This window comes from Orcinus orca, chromosome 3 (assembly GCF_937001465.1).
Source record: "Orcinus orca chromosome 3, mOrcOrc1.1, whole genome shotgun sequence".
In the NCBI taxonomy this organism is placed as follows: Eukaryota; Metazoa; Chordata; class Mammalia; order Artiodactyla; family Delphinidae; genus Orcinus; species Orcinus orca.
Window position 1 is genome coordinate 101,201,586 of NC_064561.1, and position 23,733 is coordinate 101,225,318.

General features: G+C 36.9%; 1 non-coding gene across 1 annotated transcript; it reads left to right on the forward strand.

The window, feature by feature from the left end:
• Positions 1-12,931: 12,931 nt before the first annotated feature.
• LOC117197246 (U6 spliceosomal RNA) lies at positions 12,932-13,042 on the forward strand. The gene has a single exon (XR_004477774.1). It is a non-coding gene; the product is annotated as a U6 spliceosomal RNA (small nuclear RNA).
• The last annotated feature ends 10,691 nt before the right edge of the window (positions 13,043-23,733 follow it).

Sequence of the window (23,733 nt, forward strand, 5' to 3'; positions counted from 1 at the left end):
GGGTGCAGAGGGCGAAGCGGAGAGATTCCCACACAGAGGATCGGTGCCAACCAGCACTCACCAGACTGAGAGGCTTACCTGCTCACGCACCGGGGTGGGTGGGGGCTGGGAACTGAGGCTCCAGCTTCGGAGGTCGGATCACAGGGAGAGACTGGGGTTGGCTGTGTGAACGCAGCCTGAAGGGGCTAGTGCGCCACAGCTAGCCGGGAGGGAGTCCGGGAAAAAGTCTGGACCTGCCGAAGAGGCAAGAGACCATTGTTTCGGGGTGCACGAGGAGAGGAGATTCAGAGCACCGTCTAAACAAGCTCCAGAGACGGGCACGAGCTGCTGCTATCAGCACAGACCCCAGAGACGGACATGAGATGCTAAGGTTGCTGCTGCAGCCACCAAGAAGCCTGTGTGCAAGCACAGGTCACTATCCACACCTCTCCTCCCCGGAGCCTGTGCAGCCCGCCACTGCCAGGGTCCCATAATCCAGGGACAACTTCCCCAGGAGAACACATGGCGTGCCTCAAGCTTTTGCAACATCACACCGGCCTCTGCAGCCGAGGGCTCGCCCCCCATTCCGTACCCCACCCTACCCCAGGCCTGAATGAGCTGGCGCCCCCTAATCAGCTGCTACTTTAACCGTGTCCTGTCTGAGCAAAGAACAGATGCCCTCAGGCAACCTACACGCAGAGGAGGGGCCAAATCCAAAGCTGAACCCCAGGAGCTGTGCAAACAAAGAAGAGAAAGGGAAATCTCTCCCAGCAGCCTTGGGAGTAGCAGAATAAATCTCCACAATCAACTTATGTACCCTGCATCAATGGAATACCTGAATAGACAACGAATCACCCCAAAACTGAGGCAGTGGACTTTGGGAGCAATGATATATATATATTTTTTTCTTTTTCTCTTTTTGTGAGTGTGTATGTGTATGCTGCTTGGTGTGATTTTGTCTGTATAGCTTTGCTTTTACCATTTGTCCTACGGTATTGTCTGTCCTTTTTTTTTTTTTTTTTTGTATAGTTTTTAGCACTTGTTATCATTGGTGGATTTGTTTTTTGGTTGGGTTGTTTGCTTCTTTGTTTCTTTTTTTAATACTTTTTATTTTTTTTTATTTTAAATAATTACTTTTTATTTTAATAACTGTATTTTATTTTATTTATTTATTTTCTTTCTTTTTTTCTCCCTTTTCTTCTGAGCCGTGTGGCTGACAGGGTCTTTGTGCTCCAGCCCGGTGTCACGCCTGTGCCTATGAGATGGGAGAGCTGAGTTCAGGTCATCAGTGCACCAGAAACCTCCTGGCTCCACATAACATTAAACAGTGAAAGCTCTCCAAGAGACATCCATCTCTACATAAAACCCAGCTCCACTCAACGACCAGAAAGCTACAGTGTTGGACACCCTATGCCAAACAACTAGCAAGACAGGAACACGACCCCAACCATTAGCAGACAGGCTGCCTGAAATAACAATAAGGTCACAGACACCCCAAAACACACCACCGGACGAGGTCCTGCCCACTAGAAAGACAAGATCCAGCCTCATCCACCAGAACACAGGCACCAGTCCCATCCACCAGGAAGCCTACACAACCCACTGAACCAACCATAGCCACTGGGGACAGACACCAAAAACAACAGGAACTACGAACTTGCAGCCTGCAAAAAGGAGACCCCAAACACAGTAAGATAAGCAAAATGAGAAGAGAGAGAAACACACAGCAGATGAAGGAGCAAGGTAAAAACCTACCAGACCAAACAAATGAAGAGGAAATAGGCAGTCTACCTGAAAAATAATTCACAGTAATGATACTAAACATGATCCAAAATCTTGGAAATAGAATGGAGAAAATACAACAAATGTTTAACAAGGACCTAGAAGAACTAAAGAGCAAACGAACACTGATGAACACAATAAATGAAATTAAAAATTCTCTAGAAGGAATCAATAGCAGAATAACTGAGGCAGAAGAATGGATAACTGACCTGGAAGATAAAATAGTGGAAATAACTACTGCAGAACAGAATAAAGAAAAAAGAATGAAAAGAACTGAGGACAGTCTTAGAGAACTCTGGAACAACATTAAACACACCAACATTTGAATTATCGCGGTCCCAGAAGAAGAAGAGAAAAAGAAAGGGACTGAGAAAATATTTGAAGAGAATATAGTTGAAAACTTCCCTAATATGGGAAAGGAAATAGAAAATCAAGTGCAGGAAGCACACAGAATCCCATACAGGATAAATCCAAGGAGGAACACACAAAGACAAATAATAAAGAAAGTATCAAAAATTAAATACAAAGAAAAAATATTAAAAGCAGCAAGGGAAAAACAACAAATAACATACAAGGGAATCCCTGTAAGGTTGACAGCTGATCTTTCAACAGAAATTCTGCAAGCCAGGAGGGAGTGGCAGAACATATTTAAAGTGATGAAAGGGGAAAACCTACAACCAAGATTACTCTACGCTGCAAGGATCTCATTCAGATTTGACAAAGAAACGAAAACCTTCACAGACAAGCAAAAGCTAACAGAAATCAGCACCACCAAACCAACTTTACAACAAATGCTAAAGGAACTTCTCTAGGCAGGAAACACAAGAGAAGGAAAAGACCTACAATAACAAACCCAAAACAATTAAGAAAATGGTAATAGTAACATACATATCAATAATTACCTTAAATATAAATGGATTAAATGCAACAACCAAAAGACATAGACTGGCTGAATGGATACAAAAACATGGCCCATATATATGCTGTGTACAAGAGACCCACTTCAGACCTAGGGACACATACAGACTGTAAGTGAGGGGATGGAAAAAGATATTCCACGCAAATGGAAATCAAAAGAAAGCTGGAGTAGCAATTCTCATATCAGACAAAATAGACTTTAAAATAAAGGCTATTACAAGAGACAAAGAAGGACACTACATAATGATCAAGGGAACAATCCAAGAAGATATACATCAATTGTAAATATTTATGCACCCAACATAGGACAAACTCAATACATAAGGCAAATGCTAACAGCCATAAAAGGGGAACTGGACAATAATACAATCATAGTAGGGGACTTTAACACCCCACTTTCACCAATGGACAGCACACCCAAAATGAAGATAAATAAGGAAACACAAGCTTTAAATGACACATTAGACCAGATGGACTTAATTGATATTCATAGGACATTCCATCCAAAAACAAGAGAATACACTTTTTTCTCAAGTGCTCATGGAACATTCCCCAGGATAGATAATATCTTGGGTCACAAATCAAGCCTTGGTAAATTTAAGAAAACTGAAATGGTATCAAGTATCATTTCTGACCACAATGCTATGAGACTATATATCAGTTACAGAAAAAAATCTGTAAAAAATACAAACACATGGAGGCTAAACAATACACTACTTAATAACCAAGAGATCATTGAAGAAATCAAAGAGTGAATCAAAAATACCTAGAAACAAAAGACAATGAAAACACAACAACCCAAAACCTATGGGATGCAGCAAAAGCACTTCTAAGAGGGAAATTTAGAGCAATAAAATCCTACCTCAAGAAACAAGAAACATCTCAAATAAACAACCTAACCTTGCACCTAAAGCAATTAGAGAAAGAAGAACAAAAAAAAACCCAAAGTTAGCAGAAGGAAAGAAATCATAAAGATCAGGCCGGAAAAAATGGAAATGAAGGAAACAACAGCAAAGATCAATAAAACTAAAAGCTGGTTCTTTGAGAGGGTAAACAAAATTGATAAACCATTAGCTAGACTCATCAAGAAAAAAAGGCAGAAGATGGAAATTAATAGAATTAGAAATGAAAAAGGAGAAGTAACAACTGACACTGCAGAAATACAAAGGATCAGGAGAGATTACTACAAGCAATTAAATGCAAATAAAATGGACAACCTGGAAGAAATGGACACATTCCTAGAAAAGCACAACCTTCTGAGGGTGAACTAGGAAGAAATAGAAAATATAAACAGACCAATCACAAGCACTGAAATTGAGACTGTGATTAAAAATCTTCCAATAAACAAAAGCCCAGGACCAAATGGCTTCAAAAGAAAATTCCATCAAACATTTAGAGAAGAGCTAACACCTATCCTTCTCAAACTCTTCCAAAATATAGAAGAGGGAGGAGCACTCCCAAACTCATTTTATGAGGGCACCATCACCCTGATACCAAAACCAGAGAAAGATGTCACAAAGAAAGAAAACTACAGGCCAATATCACTGATGAACATAGATGCAAAATCCTCAACAAAATACTGGCAAACAGAATCCAACAGCACATTAAAAGGATCATACACCATGATCAAGTGGGGTTTATCCCAGGAATGCAAGGATTCTTCAATATACGCAAATCAATCAGCGTGATAAACCATATTAACAAATTGAAGGAGAAAAAACATATTATCATCTCAATAGATGCAGAAAAAACTTTTGATAAAATTCAACACTTATTTATGATAAAAGCCATCCAGAAAGTAGGCATAGAGGGAATTTACCTCAACAAAATAAAAGCCATATATGATAAACCCACAGCCAACTTCATTCTCAATGGTGAAAAACTGAAACCATTTCCACTAAGATCAGGAACAACACAAGGTTATCCACTCTCACCACTATTATTCAACATAGTTTTGGAAGTTTTATCCACAGCAATCAGAGAAGAAAAAGAAATAAAAGGAAACCAAATTGGAAAAGAAGAATTGAAGCTGCAACTGTTTGCAGATGACATGATACTATACATAGAGAATTCTAAAGATGCTACCAGAAAACTACTAGAGCTAAGCAATGAATCTGGTAAAGTAGCAGGATACAAAATTAATGCACAGAAATCTCTTGCATTTCCATACACTAATGATAAAAAATCAGAAAGACAAATTAAGGAAACACTCCCATTTACCACTGCAACAAAAAGAATAAAATACCTAAGAGTAAACCTACCTAAGGAGAAAAAAACCTGTATGCAGAAAACTATAAGACACTGATGAAAGAAATTAAAGACGATACAGACAGTTCGAGAGATATACCATGTTCTTGGATTGGAAGAATCAACACTGTGAAAATAACTATACTACCCAAAGCAATCTACAGATTCAATGCAATCCCTATCAAACTACCACTGGCATTTTTCACAGAACTAGAACAAAAAATGTCACAATTTGTATGGAAACACAAAAGACCCTGAATAGCCAAAGCTATCTTGAAAAAGAAAAACAGAGCTGGAGGAGTCAGGCTCCCAGACTTCAGACTATACTACAAAGCTACAGTAATCAAGACAGTATGGTACTGGCACAAAAACAGAAATACAGCTCAATGGAACAGGATAGAAAGCCCAGAGATAAACCCACACACACATGGTCACCTTATTTTTGATACAGGAGGCACGAATATACAGTGGTGAAAAGACAGCCTCTTCAGTAAGTGGTTCTGAGAAAACTGGACAGCTACATGTAAAAGAATGAAATTAGAACACTCCTTAACTCCATACACAAAAATAAACTCAAAATGCATTAAAGACCTAAATGTAAGGCCAGACACTATCAAACTCTTAGAGGAAAACATAGGCAGAACACTCTATGACATAAATCAAAGCAGGATCCTTTTTGAACCACCTCCTAGAGAAATGGAAATAAAAGCAAAAATAAACAAATGGGACTTAATGAAACTTAAAGCTTTTGCACAGCAAAGGAAACCATAGACAGGACAAAAAGACAACCCTCAGAATGGGAGAAAATATTGGGAAATGAAGCAACTGACTAAGGATTAATCTCCAAAATTTACAAGCAGCTCAATATCAGAAAAACAAACAACAAATCCAAAAATGGGCAAAGATATAAACAGATATTTTTCCAAAGAGGATACACAGATAGCCAACAAACACATGAAAGAATATTCAGCATCACTAATCATTAGAGAAATGCAAATCAAAACTACAGTGAGGTATCTCCTGACACCAGTCAGAGTGGCCATCATCAAAAAATCTGCAAACAATAAATGCTGGAGAGGGTGTGGAGAAAAGGGAACTTTCTTACACTGTTGGTGGGAATGTAAGTTGATACAGCCACTATGGAGAACAGTACAGAGGTTCCTTAGAAAAGTAAAAATAGAACTACCATACAACCCAGCAATCCCACTCCTGGGCATATACCCTGAAAAAACCATAACTCAAAACCAGTCATGTATCACAATGTTCACTGCAGCTCTATTTACAATAGCCAGGACATGGAAGCAACCTATGTGTCCATCAACAGATGAATGGATAAACAAGATGTGGCATATATATACAATGGAATATTACTCAGCCATAAAAAAAAATGAAATTGAGTTATTTGTAGTGAGGTGGATGGACCTAGAGTCTGTCATACAGAGTGAAGTAAGCCACAAAGAGAAAAACAAATACTGTATGCTAACACATATATATGGAATCCAAAAAAAAAAAAAAATGTTTCTGATGAACCTAGGTGCCAGACAGGAATAAAGACGCACACATACAGAATGGAGTTGAGGACACAGGGAGGGGGAAGGGTGAGCTGGGACGAAGTAAGAGAGTAACACTGACATATATACACTACCAAATGTAAAACAGATAGCTAGTGGGAAGCAACCGCATAGGACAGGGAGATCAGCTCGGTGCTTTGTGACCACCTAGAGGGGTGTGATAAGGAGGGTGGGAAGGAGACGCAAGAAGGAGGAGATATGGGGATATCTGTATAGCTGATTCACTTTGTTATAAAGCAGAAACTAACACACTATTGTAAAGCAATTATACTCCAATAAAGATGTTTAAAAAAATAAATAAAATAAAAAAGAAAAGAAAAGGAAGGAAGGAATAGAGAGAGGGAAGGAGGGAAGGAGAAAAAAAGTATTCCCCACAAGGGCCTTTGGACCTAAGGAAGCAACATACAAACATCATTTGTTTCTTCTAATCCTAGTGGACTCTATTTCCCACATCTTACTTAGAATTTAGGTTCTGAAGTCTGTTTATATGGTGAAAATCACATACAATCAACCATCAAAAATTTTGCTCAGTGATATCATTTCACTAAGTTCAACACTGACTCAGGGTTTTCTTGTTCCCTCCAGTTGTGGAGGCAGGTTACTGTCTACTGTGTGAGGTATGCAGCAACTGATTCTGAGAGAAAGTAGAATTCTGTCTCATTATGCTGTGTGCAACATTACTGGGTGGAGTGACTGGCACAAGTGTTCACTTTTATTGCCAAGATATCTGGAAGCTACCCTGCTAAGAATTGGTTTGTCAACCTCAAATTAGCATGATGATTTAACTATTACCCCAACAGGAGCACCCATTGGTTCTTGACTCAGAGACTGCTTCTTTAAGTCAGTTCCAAATCTCAGTCCTTAAGACTGGAACTTCTGGGAAAGGAGTCCCTAGTTATGATCTTAAAGAACCTCTGAAGTGAAAAGCAGCATGGCAGGGAATAAATGAAATGGCAGGAAGAGAGGGGCATAAAGCTCTGGCATTAGGTTTTAGCTAAAGCACTGAAGACAAATGCATGCGGATCTGGAGTACAGTGATGGTCAAATGTAGCATTTTTTCTTTTAAAATGTGTTCACATCTCTGAGTGTTAATATATGATCATTAGTGAGTGGTAATAGGAGGAAGTGTAAACATTAACATAGTTTTAAGACACTGGTGAAGTGATAGAGAAAAGACAAACTACAAATTTGATTTCACAATGAAAAAGAAATGCTAGTTACACAAATTCACATAAATTTCATAGCATTGATGGCCGTTGCTGTGTAGAATAAAAGGTATTATACTTATTAAAAGTATGCTAAATTACTGCTGCTTTGACTTCATGCGTTCTTGCATACTTAGTATATGCTCTTCTGCATGCTCTGCTCACTACTGTTTTTAGTCCAAATGACTTGAAATGTAATTTGTTTTGTTCACCATCACAAAATATTATTTAGGAGGAATGCAAATTTATATTTCAGCATTACTGACAGTATTAATGTGAGTGCTTTATCAAATAATGTCATATAATTATAAGAAGCCTCTTCAAAATAAATATTTATGCCAAGATGAATTTTCTTTTTTATAAGAAAATATAATATCTATGCATATATATTATGGTTCAGAGATTGACAGTTCATTACATTTATTGTGAAAAATAGTGCAAATATCATTTGGAGTCATACTAGCATACCCCCAAATGCCATTAGCTTATGAAGATGGAAATTTCTCATTCACTTTGCAATTCAATGCTGATATTCCTGTGTAAAGAGTTGCTTTCTTCCATGTAGTAATTCAGGGATCCAGGATCCGCCTACTTTGTAGGTCTTCTACCCCCCAGAGCTTCATGGTCCTCTGCACCCAGCCAGTAGAAAAAGAAAGAATATGGAAAGGGCATATCTATTTTTTAAAAGGTTTGCCTTAGAAGTGACACATTATTTCCACCACTTTTCCACTGCATTTTGCTTGACTACTACCACCTAAGGATTTGCTGCCATCACTCTTTCTCCCAGGTCTCCTAGTTCATAAAAGTTATTCTTTTGTCCCACTTCCCATTAGGAAATTAAGAACACAGGCACTGAGGATTGAGCAGGAAAGTGAGGAAAAGGTAGGTGGAAGTCACTTATTGATTCTAGGAATCAAGTCATTGATGATCTAACAGTACAATTGCAGGGAAAAGGCTGAGCTGGGAGCCACTGGTCCTACATCTTTATCCCATTGGCATCTCTTCCCTTAACTTGCTGGGTAAACTTGGAAAAACATTTCTGCTCTTTGAGCCTGTATTTTTGTAGTTACAAAATAAGGGAACTGTACTAGGGACTACCTCATAAACCATAATTTGAGATTAAATTACTACTTAAGGCTGCATTAAGTAATAACCTCATGGTCCTGCCAATGGTAAACGTAAGCTTTCCCTTACATATTTAATTACAAATGTAATTTCCCTTACAATATTAAAAACAACTCAGAGGCTTTATTAGTAGTAGTACTACTACCACTACAACTATTACTACAATTTGAGTTAAAATGGCTTTATTGAGCACTTACTATATTCCATACATTCAGCTCAGTGAAATGTATATCAAGCTCAATCAGCCATAAGTAGCACAACTGAGAGATATCCCGAGCCAACTCTGAAACCATAACTCCTCATGGCTGGATTATACTAGACTCACAGACCACTGTAGGGAACCAATGGATAAGAAGAATTATCATTAGGTGGTTCTACCATATCTGTGTATCTGTGAACTCAGACCAAAGAGTAAAAAATCACTCTGGCCCATGATTCCACCAAGTGCCCTGCTTCAGTTTGAATACTTAGTTTCCTTATTTAAAAAACGAAATTTATATAACTTACCCTACCTCCTTCAAATGCCTTAAGTACCAATTAAGCCACTGCTCCAAAGCAGTAAAAGCTCAACTTCTGAGAATTAACTGTATGAACATAAGGTAATGGAGCCAACTCAGTTATCCATGGCAAGAGATGACAAGGAAAAGTAAGGCTAACTTAAATATACAGGTGTCTCCAAACCACATTTTTGCCATTCACCTAAGCTCTTAACCAGTGCTAATAAGCTGCAAAATAAATAGATTTGAATTTTATCCCTTTACCTCTCCACCGCCTACTCTTGTCTGTTTTAAGTGCTAATGAGCAGTCAGCCACCCTTTAAAAGGCAGGAAAAGCAAGGGCTGGACTGTGCAATCAATAGACTGGATAATTAGCCCCTGAGTAATTGAGAGTTAACTGTCTTATGTTAACTTCACCCCATTACCCTCAGAATATGAACAAGCCAGAGCAAGTTGGACATGAATATGAGAAAGCAAAAGAAAAAAGAAGGGTATTAAAGAACACAGTTCTTTACCTTGGGGTTATCACATGATATGTGAACTCTAATGACACAAAACCAAATGACAACGGCAGCCTTGCAAGGTAACTCCAAACATGACAAGATGGCCCATGAGAACTGTAAGGGAGTTGTTTCCCCTCAGCACCAAATTATTTTTCTCTTTTCTTGCTACAACAAAAGACTCACTCCAGGCTTTGGCTGTGTTCCCAAAAGACTGGGTAATTAAGCAGGTAAGACTTCCAAGGAGAAATAAATATTTTCCAGTTACTAGACACTGTCATTGGGCTTTGATTCAAATGTGTATAATTCCTGAACAGAAAACATAATGAAAGGAATGTTTCACAAATTAATATAAAGCCCAAAGGCATACCTGGCAGTCTTTTACATGAAATCATTGTCTATCATAAGCCAGGAATGTCAACCGAGTACCCATCTTGGAAAATGTTTTTCTCCTTGTAGTATTAGCACTGGTTTTACAGAAGGAAAACTCAACTTGAAGAAAAATACTTATAAAATACAACCTAAGCCTATTTTTTCTAGGTGTGAAGGCATTTAAAAAAAATAATGATATTGGTTTCAGCATTATCAGTGAAAATGGTGGCTCTTATTCAGAGATTGAGAAGATAAAGAGAAGGCTTCAATGAAATGCATAATTTCATAGAGTGACTAATTCAAATTAGAGGTTTGGAGATAGATGCTGGGCTCTAGGACCAGAATTCCAAACTACTATTCTCTAAAAATAATGTGAAACTCTGAAAAGTAAAATGGCTTAAGAAGCTTAGGAAATTCCCCCCAAATATAATTTTAACTATGCAATGAGAATGAGTCAAGCACAGGTTGAATGAACAATTTTAGGATGTTGGAAAATGACTGAGTCATCACTGGGAAGAATGAACAAATTTTTTCCCTTACAGTGGCAACAGGTTTAGGGTGATCATCCTACACTCTCTTGTCTGTTCTCCCTATAGCAAAAAATAAAATAATGGTTTAACCAGGCAATGGGGATATACTTAGTGTGATCACAGTTTATATGAAATTGACTTAGGAAATTTGAAATAATGTGATAAAAAATATATTTATAAATCTCATTTTATGCAAAATAGAAAATAACATGAATATCAAAGAATTAAACACATCAAGAATTGCTTAATTTCTAAGACAATGGTGAGCTGGCTGAATTTTAAATTCATCTGAATCAGTAAATACTCCTATTATGTGAGCAACACATTTTTATGTTTTGCATATAATTCAGGGTGCATATTATGTCATCATTTTAATGTTCACCGTCAGCCTGATTTAAAATCTTTTTACAGTCTTTATTTTGCAAATGATTAAGTGGCCATAATGGTGCTTAATGCCAGAGGAAAAAAAATCCCGAAATCAATAATTTGGTAGTAAAATTTTGAGGCAATAAAATATTGAGATAAAGGCTGTGCCTGTTATCAACTTATTGTCTGCTGGATTCAAATACATCCTTCATTTCCTGCTCAATGAAAAACAGAAGGACCCTTTAAGTATTTTTTCCTTTGCTAGTTGGCATGATGTTAAGCTTTGTCAAGAGGGTGCAGGAAGGACACTGCATGAGAAAAGGGCTTTCCTTCTGGGTTCTGGTGTGCTCCTAGGCAGGCTCCTGCAACACAGGCAGCTTCTCCTGTAGCACATACTTGCACTGGCAGCACAGAAGCTTCCCTAGCACCTGGCTCCTGTCATGTATATGTGTGGTAGTAGCTGCACCGAGAGGCCAGAAGTTTCCCCAGTCATCTGCCTCAGGCAGTTTTGTAATCGTGGACATCATGGTGAGCACCTTCCCCAGCACTCTCAGAGGTAGACTTCTGACAAGTTCTAAAGGGCAGATTTCTAGCAAATTCTACCAGAGCAGCAACACAATGATTTATCTGCCATCCAGCAAGCTACATCTGTGCCATCTCTTTCAAGTTCTGCATCTCAGGCTTGGAGAGGAAATTCTTCCTTGGGTCCTTTATCTTATCCCTAGGGATAGGGGTTGTTTTCTTTGTATCAACAGATTCTACATTCTTCAGAATTTGCTATTATTAGCCAACTCCTAGTAACTATAATCCCCTTTATAGCTAATTATTCTTTATTATAACTTTCCTTGTTCAAATCACTTTGTGGATTCTGTCTTCCAAATGGACTCTGACTGATACAAACTATGACAGAACCACTGTGATTCTGCATAATGTTAATATTAAAGAGATCACTGTAAATATCTTAGAGAAAATTCTGAGAAAAGAAAAACAATTTTTAAAATATGCTAGAAATGTGAATATTTGTGCATTTGAAGGAGGCATCCACTGTTTATATTTATTCTTCTAAGAAATTCTCTTGAATGAGGATAATTTTAAATTATGCTAGGTCTTCAGGAACCCCTCCCTTATATGTGACTGTTCCATACACACACAAAAGCTTTCTAAAATGTCGTTGATGTCTTATGCAAGACACAATCTCACTAAGTGTTGAGTCTACAATTTATGCATAAATATAATGTTTTATAACTGCAAATATGAAACCACACACTGACCAAAATTGCAGAATGTTTAAAAATATTTTGAAATTGCAATGAGGTATGACTTTGTTCTCAAAGCAACATTCTTTTATGCATCTCTTGCCAGAACCTGCATCATGCTGATCCTGTCTGTTCAGTCAAGTATCTTTTTCCTTGCACTGAAAAGGAGTCACAGGGGGAATAAACTACTAGGCAGAATGGATTAGCATCCAGCTTGCAGACCACTGTGAATATTTATAGAGCATTTGAGTATCATTAGCTGAGTCTTTTTCTCAAAGCACTGTTTTTTATTAATATGTGATCAGAATAATACCTGAGAAAAGAAAAGTCTGTGTGTGTATGTGTTTGTACACGGACATATATGTACATGTGCTCACATCTGTGTAACTTGCCCACTGGCATTTTTCCTATGGTATTCTCAGTCTCCTTCTTAGGCCCAGTTCTGTCTTTCATCTCTCATTTTAGGTATCTTACAAAGTCTAGAACTAGACCTTTCTCTTGAAACATGAGAAATGGAAGCAGAGTTCACTTTATGAAAACAAGACAGGATCCTTCAAGAGAAATCAAGAAATACAGATAAGCAGTGCTTGCTTCGGCAGCACCTATACTAAAATTGGAACGATACAAAGAAGATTAGCATGGCCCCTGTGCAAAGAAATACAGATAAGCAAGTCTATAACTAATACCCATAATTCCTCTAACTTATCCAGAGTCAATTTCTGTTACCACCTTGTATACACATACACATGTATGCACATTCACATATGAAAATCACATTCTCCAGGATATTTTTCTTAATATGAAATATTTGCATTTACTGTTTTGCAACAGATTTTTCCAATTAGTCCACTTGTATTATATTTTATATTCAGTACCACAACATTTCAGTATCAAAAAGAGTACAAGGTAATATTAAATAACTAAAAGAGGAATATGAAATACAAAAGAATTACGTTTTTTTAAGTCTGAAAAAACCCTCGAACTAGGAATATTTATTTTCTAACAAATCATTGTGTTGACCAAACAAATTGCTTTTGGCTAAGTCCCCTTCTTTTGGAGGAAAACAGCACTGTTTTTAATAATTAGAATTATTGAAATGCAACTAAAAATGCATGAAGTATGTCCAGATATATCAGAAATAATGGTCAGATCAAAAGTTTAAGGTTCAAAAGACTGGTATCTAGAATAGGAAACATTGAAGCAGATCAGGCCAGTTGGTTCTCACTAAATTTTATATTTTATTTCCATGCCCAAAAAGAAAAAGTTGATAAGCTGTCTCAAAGTCAGTTATGAAAAATCACTCTCTCTTTCACACAAGTTGGTCAAAACGAACTTCACAAATCGAGTAGCTTAGTGAATTAAAAGTTTGCCACAGGATCAACACATACTTTCTCAGGCAGTGTGTGTGTGCCCACATGTCTGTATCTTAATTGTAGGAAAAAAGCACTGTCTAAAATACCTCAAGTAGGGACTTCCCTGGTGGTGCAGTGGTTAAGAATCTGCCTGCCAATGTAGGGGACACGGGTTCAGTCCCTGGTGTGGGATAACATATCTCAAGTAAAGGCTGTTCTTTGTTATACAATCATATCTCAGAAAAGTAACTTCACTAAAGTGTAAATTCCAGAATAGATTTTTTTCTTCTGCCAAGAAAACTAAAAGGATCAGATCTGTGTCACCATTATCTAAGAATAAGATGACATCCTACGTTATTTCAACCTGAGAGGATAAAGAATTTCCTAATACGTAATGATTTATTTTTGATGTTGAACAAGCCACTTGTGGAAATATGTAAGTCAATTTAATATATGTTTCAAGACATTATGTTGCCATTAGTAAACAGAATCCTCTATCAAAATTAAAGACTTAACAGCAGTAAATAAACTTACTTTATTGAAACAGTAGACAGAAATAGAAAAAACAACATTTTTCATACTTTTCACTTAAAAGAAATTACAATATGATTCCTAAAGGATTTCAATATAAAAGAAATTTCATCCTATTTTTTAGTATTAATATACTGCTAATTTCCAACACAAGAAGATAACCCACAGAATCACATATTGGGAAGTTCAATTCTTTCAGGACGAATCTGGAAAACTTCCTGGATAATATATCTTCATAATAAATTACAGACAACTCAGAGGTTTAGACTGATCAAAGAAGCAAAGAAGGATCAGTAATTACATTTATACTCGATGGACACATTGTTCACCTAGGGAAATCTCTACACAGGGTTACCACCATCTGGCTGCTTTAGAAGGCATGACGTCATTACAATTAAACTCATAATATCCTGACATGTAAACTCTGCAATTCCAAATACCCTACCTAAATACCCATATCATGATTTAGTAAGCCTTCAGAATCACTAGAGAAGTGGAGATTCACTTTGGCAATTGAATGCCTACTACATTAAAAATCCCTGTTTTCAGAGGTATTGAAACATGCACAAAATAAGATCTCTACCCTCTAGGAATTAAAATATAATTAGGAGAGGACATGAATGTGAAAATTACAAATATTAGCTTGTTTTAAGAGACAGCATTCAAACAGTAAACCTTTACCCATGTATATTAAGTAAACTATGGTTTCAACCCTAGCCATAAATGTATTCTTAAATTACAGTATCCAAAATTCTTCATAATTTTTGAAACTTATGGGTATTCAAGTAAAATATTTTGTTGGCTTAAGTAGAAAAAGATCATCAGTAATTTCAGACTTCTTTCCTCTCATAAAATGCTGACTGTGAGAAAACCAAAACCTCAGCGACAATATCGCCTCAAACTACATTATAAACTATTGTTGGGATGAAAGTATTAAACGGTAGGAACACTATGTATCATCAAACACTTAATTAAGAATAATTGAAATCCTGAATCCTGTAAACAAAATTGAAAACTTGGGCAATGAGGTTGTCAGGGCAGGAGAAATTTCCCTCTACCATCTTGAGTTCTTTTGGCTGGAGTAATAATAAAACTGACACAAGACAGATCAACAGGAGATAAACAAATTTTAATTCATACACACAAAGATCTCATAGAAACAGAATATAAGATGTGGCCAGAGCAGGCAGCTTTTATACTTTTTAGACAAAGAAACAATAAATTTATGAGCAACTGACACAACAAAAAAACCTTAGGCTTTAGGTGAAATTAATTAAAAATTAGTGAGGAATCTAAACAGAGTTTGGGCTTTGGGTAGTAAATTAAAGAAGTAACAAGGTTTGTTTATACGGACTTCTCAGCCCGAATTCCCACTCTCTGGCCATAAGGGCATCCTTCTACCATGTGCAAGGAGGGCACTTTTCATATAAGGGATTTATTTCCTGCTTTCAGGGAAACAGAGAGGAGGATCGAAAGTGTTCCTCTTGCACCAACTGTTTCTTAAGTAATTTTAATTCAAAATAATCAATATGCCACTGAGAAGTACTTTGGGTTGGCCTGCCCTGGTCCCCAACAAGGTTAAATCTCTGATGTATAAACTTGAGAGGAGAGTCTCAGTAAATAATTACCGTGAATATTCAGAATTATTAAGTGTATAAAGAATAGAGGACTTATATATTATTATAAAACCCCTCATCAAATTCTCTGGGGTTGGAACATATAATTTTTCGAGACAGAAGCCCAGTGTGTCTCCCTTTCCCTGGCAAAGCGATAAAGCTATTCTTTTCTACTTCAAAAAAAAAAAAGAAAAAAAAGGAATAGAGGACTTATAGATCTTCCAGAGATATTTTATTTTGGATGGTGGGGAGATAGATAACCTCATTTTTATATTTCACAAACACACACACAAAAATAACAATAAGAGTCACAATGATCTCAAAAGGCCCACTGATGATTAAAAAACACAGCTGATTTAGGGTTAAATATTGCTTTCTCCAACATGCAATAACAATCTTTTTTCTGGATAGACAACTACTGATGAAAAGAAGTTGCACACTAACATTCGCTCTAAAAGGTGGAGACAACAGTTTAGAAGTACCCTCAAATTTTGTTTTATAATTATAAAAAGTTGGATTCCAAACTTCCCTGAATTGGGGGAAATTGCTATTTGATTCTTAAGTGTCCTGAGAGTGCACCTTCACTGCTTCTCAAAGAAAAGTACCAGAATTTTACCCCTTCAGAAGTCTGACTTCCCCATGAAGTCATTTTGAATTGAACCATGGTTGACAGTTTTATTATAAATACGTTGCACTTGTAATTGTTACACCAAGGAAAGTGATTGCAAAAATTTGCAAAGTTATAAAATTGGACTTTAGTTTTATGGAGAATGAAGAAATAAATGTTAGCTTTAAAAATAGTATCCTCAGAGATGTATATATCAAGACAAAAAGTTTCAAATTTGATTTATTATTCACTTTAGGTATAGCACTTTCTGATCTGGAAAAAAAAAAAACTGTCTAAAATTATTCCACTTTACATAAGTGGTGACAAATCACTACTTATAGATTTCTTTCCAAAAGTCTCACTGTCGGTGACATAAAAATTGCTTGAAAGGGTTCTGTGTGTTGCTATTTTAACATCTCTCACCACACTATACAAATGCCAGTCTGACCATTCTGCCTTTAGGGCTTTCACAAAGCAGCTTTCTTTAAAGGTTACAGGTGAAGTTATGTCTTCTAAGAATGTCAGCCCTCTTGACAGTTCTTCATGATGTCAACATGGTTGATACTAAAATTTAGGTAAACATTTAATTTGGGAGAGGATTCTATTCACATTTGTTAATTGTTTAATATATTAGTTTTATTTTTAACAAAAGCCATCCTGCTTCATTTGCATACTTTTAGCTTTAATTCTTTTATAATTTTCATCAGTTAAAATGACACCTTTAGACCTTTGGACCATTAGGCACTAGAGGGCAGATGTTTTATTTAGAAATAGTATTCAGTCCAACCTGGGTAAAGGAGACTTTGTCACACTCTTCATTAGAAATCCTCATCAACAAAAGAGGAAACTGTAAAATTTTGATAACTCACTTGCAGTTAGAAGGGATTGAATCTTGTAACATTTAGAAAACTATTTTTGTGTTATTTCACTTTTAAAAAGCTGAAAAATATATTATAAGCTTTTTTGTATCTTTACACAACTCAAAAATGAATTCACATAAGAAAAATAAGTGTGGCAAGCCTTTACATCATCAGCTGGGCAAATTATTATGCATTTTTGAAATAAAAGAAAAGTTGCACAGAAATTCAATTTGTAATAAAATGAATTCTAATGCAAATATGCAACATTTTATTCTATCCTGGTGTTTGGAAAGGTTTACTTTCACTACCTGAGTAACAGCCCACAGACTAAGCTAATTAGTGTTCTACATTGTATTAAAATATTCAATTAAAAATTAGGTATTTTTAAACTTTTTCTAGTAAACAAACTGAATTGTTACTGCCTTGGGTTTTTTTGTTTTCTGTTTTTTGCTGGGGTTTTTTAATTAACAATTGGGTTGGCAGTTTGGTAATGCTTTTCACAATGATTTAATGTCAACCAAAATATACCTTAAAGACTCAAAATGTATCTGACAAAGATGCAGAGAAAAGATATAATTTAAAAGTTAGCCAGTCACAGCAAAGGGGATAAAGAACACAGCCTCACAACTAGCTGCTGGACAATCATCGACAGGAAGACACTGGAACTCACCAAAAGAGATACCCCAAAGACAAAGGAGAAGCCACAATGAGATGGTAGGAGGGGCGCAATCACAGTAAAATCAAATCCCATAACTGATGGGTGGGTGACTCACAGACTGGAGAACACTTATACCACAGAAGTCCACCCACTGGAGTGAAGGTTCTGAGCACCACGTCAGGCTTCTCAACCTGGGGGTCCAGCAACAGGAGGAGGAATTCCTAGAGAATCAGACTTTGAAGGCTAGCGGGATTTGACTGGAGGACTGCAGCAAGACTGGGGTAAACAGAGACTTCACTCTTGGAGGGAACACACAAAGTAGTGTGCACATCAAGACCTGGGGAAGGAGAAGTGACTGCAGAGGAGACTGAACCAGACCTACCTGCTAGGGTTGGAGGGTCTCCTGCAGAGGTTGGGGGTGGCTGTGGCTCACCATGGGAACAAGGACACTGGCAGCAGAAGTTCTGGGAAGTACTCTTTGGCTTAAAACCTCCTAAAGTCTGCCATTAGACCCACCAAAGAGCCCAGGTAGGCTCCAGTGTTGGGTTGCCTCAAGCCAAGCAACCAACAGAGAGGGAACCCAGCCCCACCCATCAGCAGTCAAGTGGATTAAAGTTTTACTGAGCTATGCCCACCAGAGCAACAGTCAGCTCTACACACCACCAGTCCCTCCCATCAGGAAACTTGCACAAGCCTCTTGGAGAGCCTCTTCCACCACAGGGCAGACAGCAGAAGCAAGAACAACTACAATCCTGTAGCCTATGAAACAAAAACCACATCCACAGAAATATTGGCAAGGTGAAAAGGGAGAGAGCTATGACCAGATGAAGGAACAAGATAAAACCCCAGAAAAACAACTGAATGAACTGGAGATAGGCAACATTCCAGAAAAAGAATTCAGAATAATGATAGTGAAGATGATCCAGGACCTCGGAAAAAGAATGGAGGTAAAGATCGAGAAGATGCAAGAAATGTTTAACAAAGACATAGAAGAATTAAAGGACAAACAAACAGAAATAAACAATACAATAACCGAAATGAAACTACACTAGAAGGAATCAATAGCAGAATAACTGAGGAAGAAGAACGGATAAGTGACCTGGAAGACACAATGGTTGAATTCACTGCTGTGGAACAGAAAAAAGAAAAAAGAATGAAAAAAATGAAGACAGCCTAAGAGACCTCTGGGAAAACATTAAACACAACAACATTCGCATTATAGGGGTCCCAGAAAGAGAAGAGAGAGAGAAAGGACCAGAGAAAATATTTGAAGAGATTATAGTCGAAAACTTCTCTATCATGGGAAAGGAAATAGCCACCCAGTCCAGGAAGCGCAGCAAGTCCCATACAGGAAAAACCCAAGAAGAAACACACTGAAACACATAGTAATCAAATGGGCAAAAATTAAGGACAAAGAAAAATTATTGAAAGCGGCAGGGGAAAAACGACAAATAACACAGAAGGGAACTCCCATAAGGATAACAGCTGATTCCTCAGCAGAAACTCTACAAGCCAGAAGTTAGTGGTACAATATATTTAAAGTGATGAAAGGGAAGAACCTACAAACAAGATTATTCTACCCAGCAAGGATCTCATTCAGATTTGATGGAGAAATCAAAAGCTTTACAGACAAGCAAAAGATAAGAGAATTCAGCATTACCAAACCAGCTCTACAACAAATGCTAAAGGAACTTCTCTAAGTGGGAAACACAAGAGAGGAAAAGGACCTACAAAAACAAACCCAAAACAATTAAGAATATGGTAATAGGAACACACGTATCGATAATTACCTTAAACATGAATGGATTAAATGCTGCAACCAAAAGACACAGGTTCGCTGAATGGATACAAAAACAAGACCCATACATACGCTGTCTACAAGAGACCCACTTCAGACCTAGGGACACATACAGACTGAAAGTGAGGGGACGGAAAAAGATATTCCATACAAATGGAAATCAAAAGAAAGCTGGAGTAGCAACACTCATATCAGATAAAATAGACTTTAAATTAAAGAATGTTATAAGAGACAAGGAAGGACACTACATATTGATCAAGGGATCAATCCAAGAAGAAGATATAACAATTATAAATATATATGCACCCAACATACAAGCACCACAATACATAAGGCAACTGCTAATAGCTATAAAAGATGAAATCAACAGTAACACAATAATCGTGGGGGACTTTAACACCTCATGTACACTAATGGACAGATCATCCAAAATGAAAATAAATAAGGAAACAGAGGCTTTAAATGACACAATAGACCAGAGAGATTTAATTGATATTTATAGGACATTCCATCCAAAAACAACAGATTACACTTTCTTCTCAAGTGTGCACGGAACATTCTCCAGGATAGATCACACCTTAGGTCACAAAACAAGCCACAGTAAATTTAAGAAAATTGAAATCATATCAAGCATCTTTTCTGACCACAACGCTATGAGATTAGAAATGAATTACACAAAAACATGAAGGCTAAACAACACACTACTAAATAACCAAGAGATCACTGAAGAAATCAAAGAGGAAATCAAAAAATACCTAGAGACAAATGACAATGAAAACACGACGATCCAAAACCTATGGGAAGCAGCAAAAGCAGTTCTAAGAGGGATTTTATAGTTTTGCAAGCCTACCTCAAGAAACAAGAAACATCTCAAATAAACGATGTAACGTTATACCTAAAGGAACTAGAGAAAGAAGAACAAATAAAACCCAAAGTTAGTAGAAGGAAAGAAATCGTAAAAGTCACAGCAGAAATAAATGAAATAGGAACAAAGAAAACAATAGCAAAGATCAAAATACTAAAAGCTGGTTCTTTGAGAAGATAAAAAAAAATTGATAAACCATTAGCCAGACTCATCAAGAAAAAGAGGGAGAGGACTCAAATCAATAAAAATAGAAATAAAAAAGAAGTTACAACACACACCACAGAAATAAAAAGCATCATAAAAGACTACTACAAGCAACTCTATGCCAATAAAATGGACAACCTGGAAGAAACGGACAAATTTTTAGAAAGGTATAACCTTCCAAGACTGAACCAGGAAGAAATAGAAAATATGAACAGACAAATCACAAGTAATGAAATTGAAACTGTGATTAAAAATCTTCCAACAAACAGAAGTCCAGGACCAGATGGCTTCACAGGGGAATTCTATCAAACATTTAGAGAAGAGCTAGCACCCATCCTTCTCAAACTCTTCCAAAAAATTGCAGAGGAAGGAACACTCCCAAACTCATTCTATGAGGCCACCCTCACCCTGATACCAAAACCAGAAAAAGATACTACAAAAAAAGAAAATTCCAGACCAATACCACTGATGAATATAGATGCAAAAATCCTCAACAAAATACTAGCAAACACAATCCAACAACAAATTAAAAGGATCATACACCATGATCAAGTGGGATTTATTCCAGGGTTGCAAGGATTCTTCAAAATATGCAGAATAATCAACCATATAAACAAATTGAAGAATAAAAACCATATGATCATCTCAGTAGATGCAGAAAAAGCTTTTGACAAATTCAACACCGGTTTATGATAAAAACTCTCCAGAAAGTGGGCAGAGAGGTAACCTACCTCAACATAATAAAGGCTATATACGACAAACCCACAGCAAACATCATTCTCAGTGGTGAAAAACTGAAAGCATTTCCTCTAAGATCAGGAACAAGACAAGGATGTCTACTCTCACCACTAATATTCAACATAGTTTTGGAAGTTCCAGCCATGGCAATCAGAGAAGAAAAATAAATAAAAGGAATACAAGTTGGAAAAGAAGAAGTAAAACTCTCACTGTTTGCAAATGACATGATACTATACATAGAGAATCCTAAAGATGCCACCAGAAAACTACTATAGCTAATCAATGAATTAGGTAAAGTTGCAGGACACAAAATTAATGAACAGAAATATCTTGCATTCCTATAAACTAATGATGAAAAATCTGAAAGAGAAATTAAGAAAACACTCCCATTTACCATTGCAACAAAAAGAATAAAATACCTAGGAATAAACCTACCTAGGGAGACAAAGGACCTGTATGCAGAAAACTATAAGACACTGATGAAAGAAATTAAAGATGGTACCAACAGATGAAGAGATATACCATGTTCTTGGATTGGAAGAAACAATATTGTGAAACAGACGATACTACCCAAAGCAATCTACAGATTCACTGCAATCCCTATCAAATTACCAATGGCATTTTTTACGGAACTAGAACAAAAAATCTTAAAATGTGTATGGAGACACAAAAGACCCCAAATAGCCAAAGCACCCTTGAGGGAAAAAAAGCAGAGCTGGAGGAATCAGACTCCCTGACTTCAGACTATACTACAAAGCTACAGTAATCAACACAATATGGTACTGGCACAAAAACAGAAACATAGATCAATGGAACAAGATAGAAAGCCCAGAGGTACACCCACGCACCTATGGTCAACTAATCTATGACAAAGGAGGCAAGGATATACAATGGAGAAAAGGCAGTCTCTTCAATAAGTGGTGCTGGGAAAACTTGACACCTCCACATAAAAGAATGATATTAGAACACTCCCTGACACCATATACAAAAATAAACTCAAAGTGGATTAGAGACCTAAATGTAAGACCAGACACTATAAAACTCTTAGAGGAAAACATAGGAAGAACATTCTTTGACATAAATCACAGCAAGATCTTTTTTGATCCACCTCCTAGAGTAATGGAAATAAAAACAAAAATAAACAAATGGGACCTAATGAAACTTAAAGCTTTTGCACAGCAAAGGAAATCATAAAGAAGATGAAAAGACAACCCTCAGAATGGGAGTATATATTTGCAGATGACTCCACGGACAAAGTATTAATCTCCAAAATATACAAACAGCTCATGTAGCTCAATATTTAAAAAACAAACAACCCAGTCCAAAAATGGGCAGAAGATCTAAATAGATATTTCTCCAAAGAGGACATACAGATGGCCAAGAGGCACATGAAAAGCTGCTCAACATCACTAATTTTTAGAGAAATGCAAATCAAAACTACAATGAGGTATCCCCTCACACCAGTTAGAATGGGCATCATCAGAAAATCTACAAATAACAAATGCTGGAGAGGGTGTGGAGAAAAGGGAACCCTCTTGCACTCTTGGTGGGAATGTAAATTGATACAGCCACTATGGAGAACAATATGGAGGTTCCTTAAAAAATTAAAAGTAGAATTACCATATGATCCAGCAACCCACTACTGGGCATATACCCAAGAAAAACCATAATTCCATAATACACATGCACCCCAATGTTCATTGCAGCACTATATACAATAGCCAGGTCATGGAAGCAACCTAAATGCCCATCGACAGACGAATGGATAAAGAAGATGTGGTACATCTATACAATGAAATATTACTCAGACATAAAAAGGAATGAAATTGGGTCATTTGTTGAGACGTGGATGGATCTAGAGACTGTCACACAGAGTGAAGTAAGTCAGAACGAGAAAAACAGATATCATATATTAACGCGTGTATGTGGAACCTAGAAAAATGGTACAGATGAACCGGTTTGCAGGGCAGAAGTTGAGACACAGATGTAGAGAACAAACATATGGACACCAAGGTGGGGGGAAGCCATAGGGGGGTGGGATTGTGGTGTGATGAATTGGGCGATTGGGATTGACATTTATACACTGATGTGTATAAAATTGCTGACTAATAAGAACCTGCTGTATAAAAAAATAAATAAAATAAAATTCAAAAAAC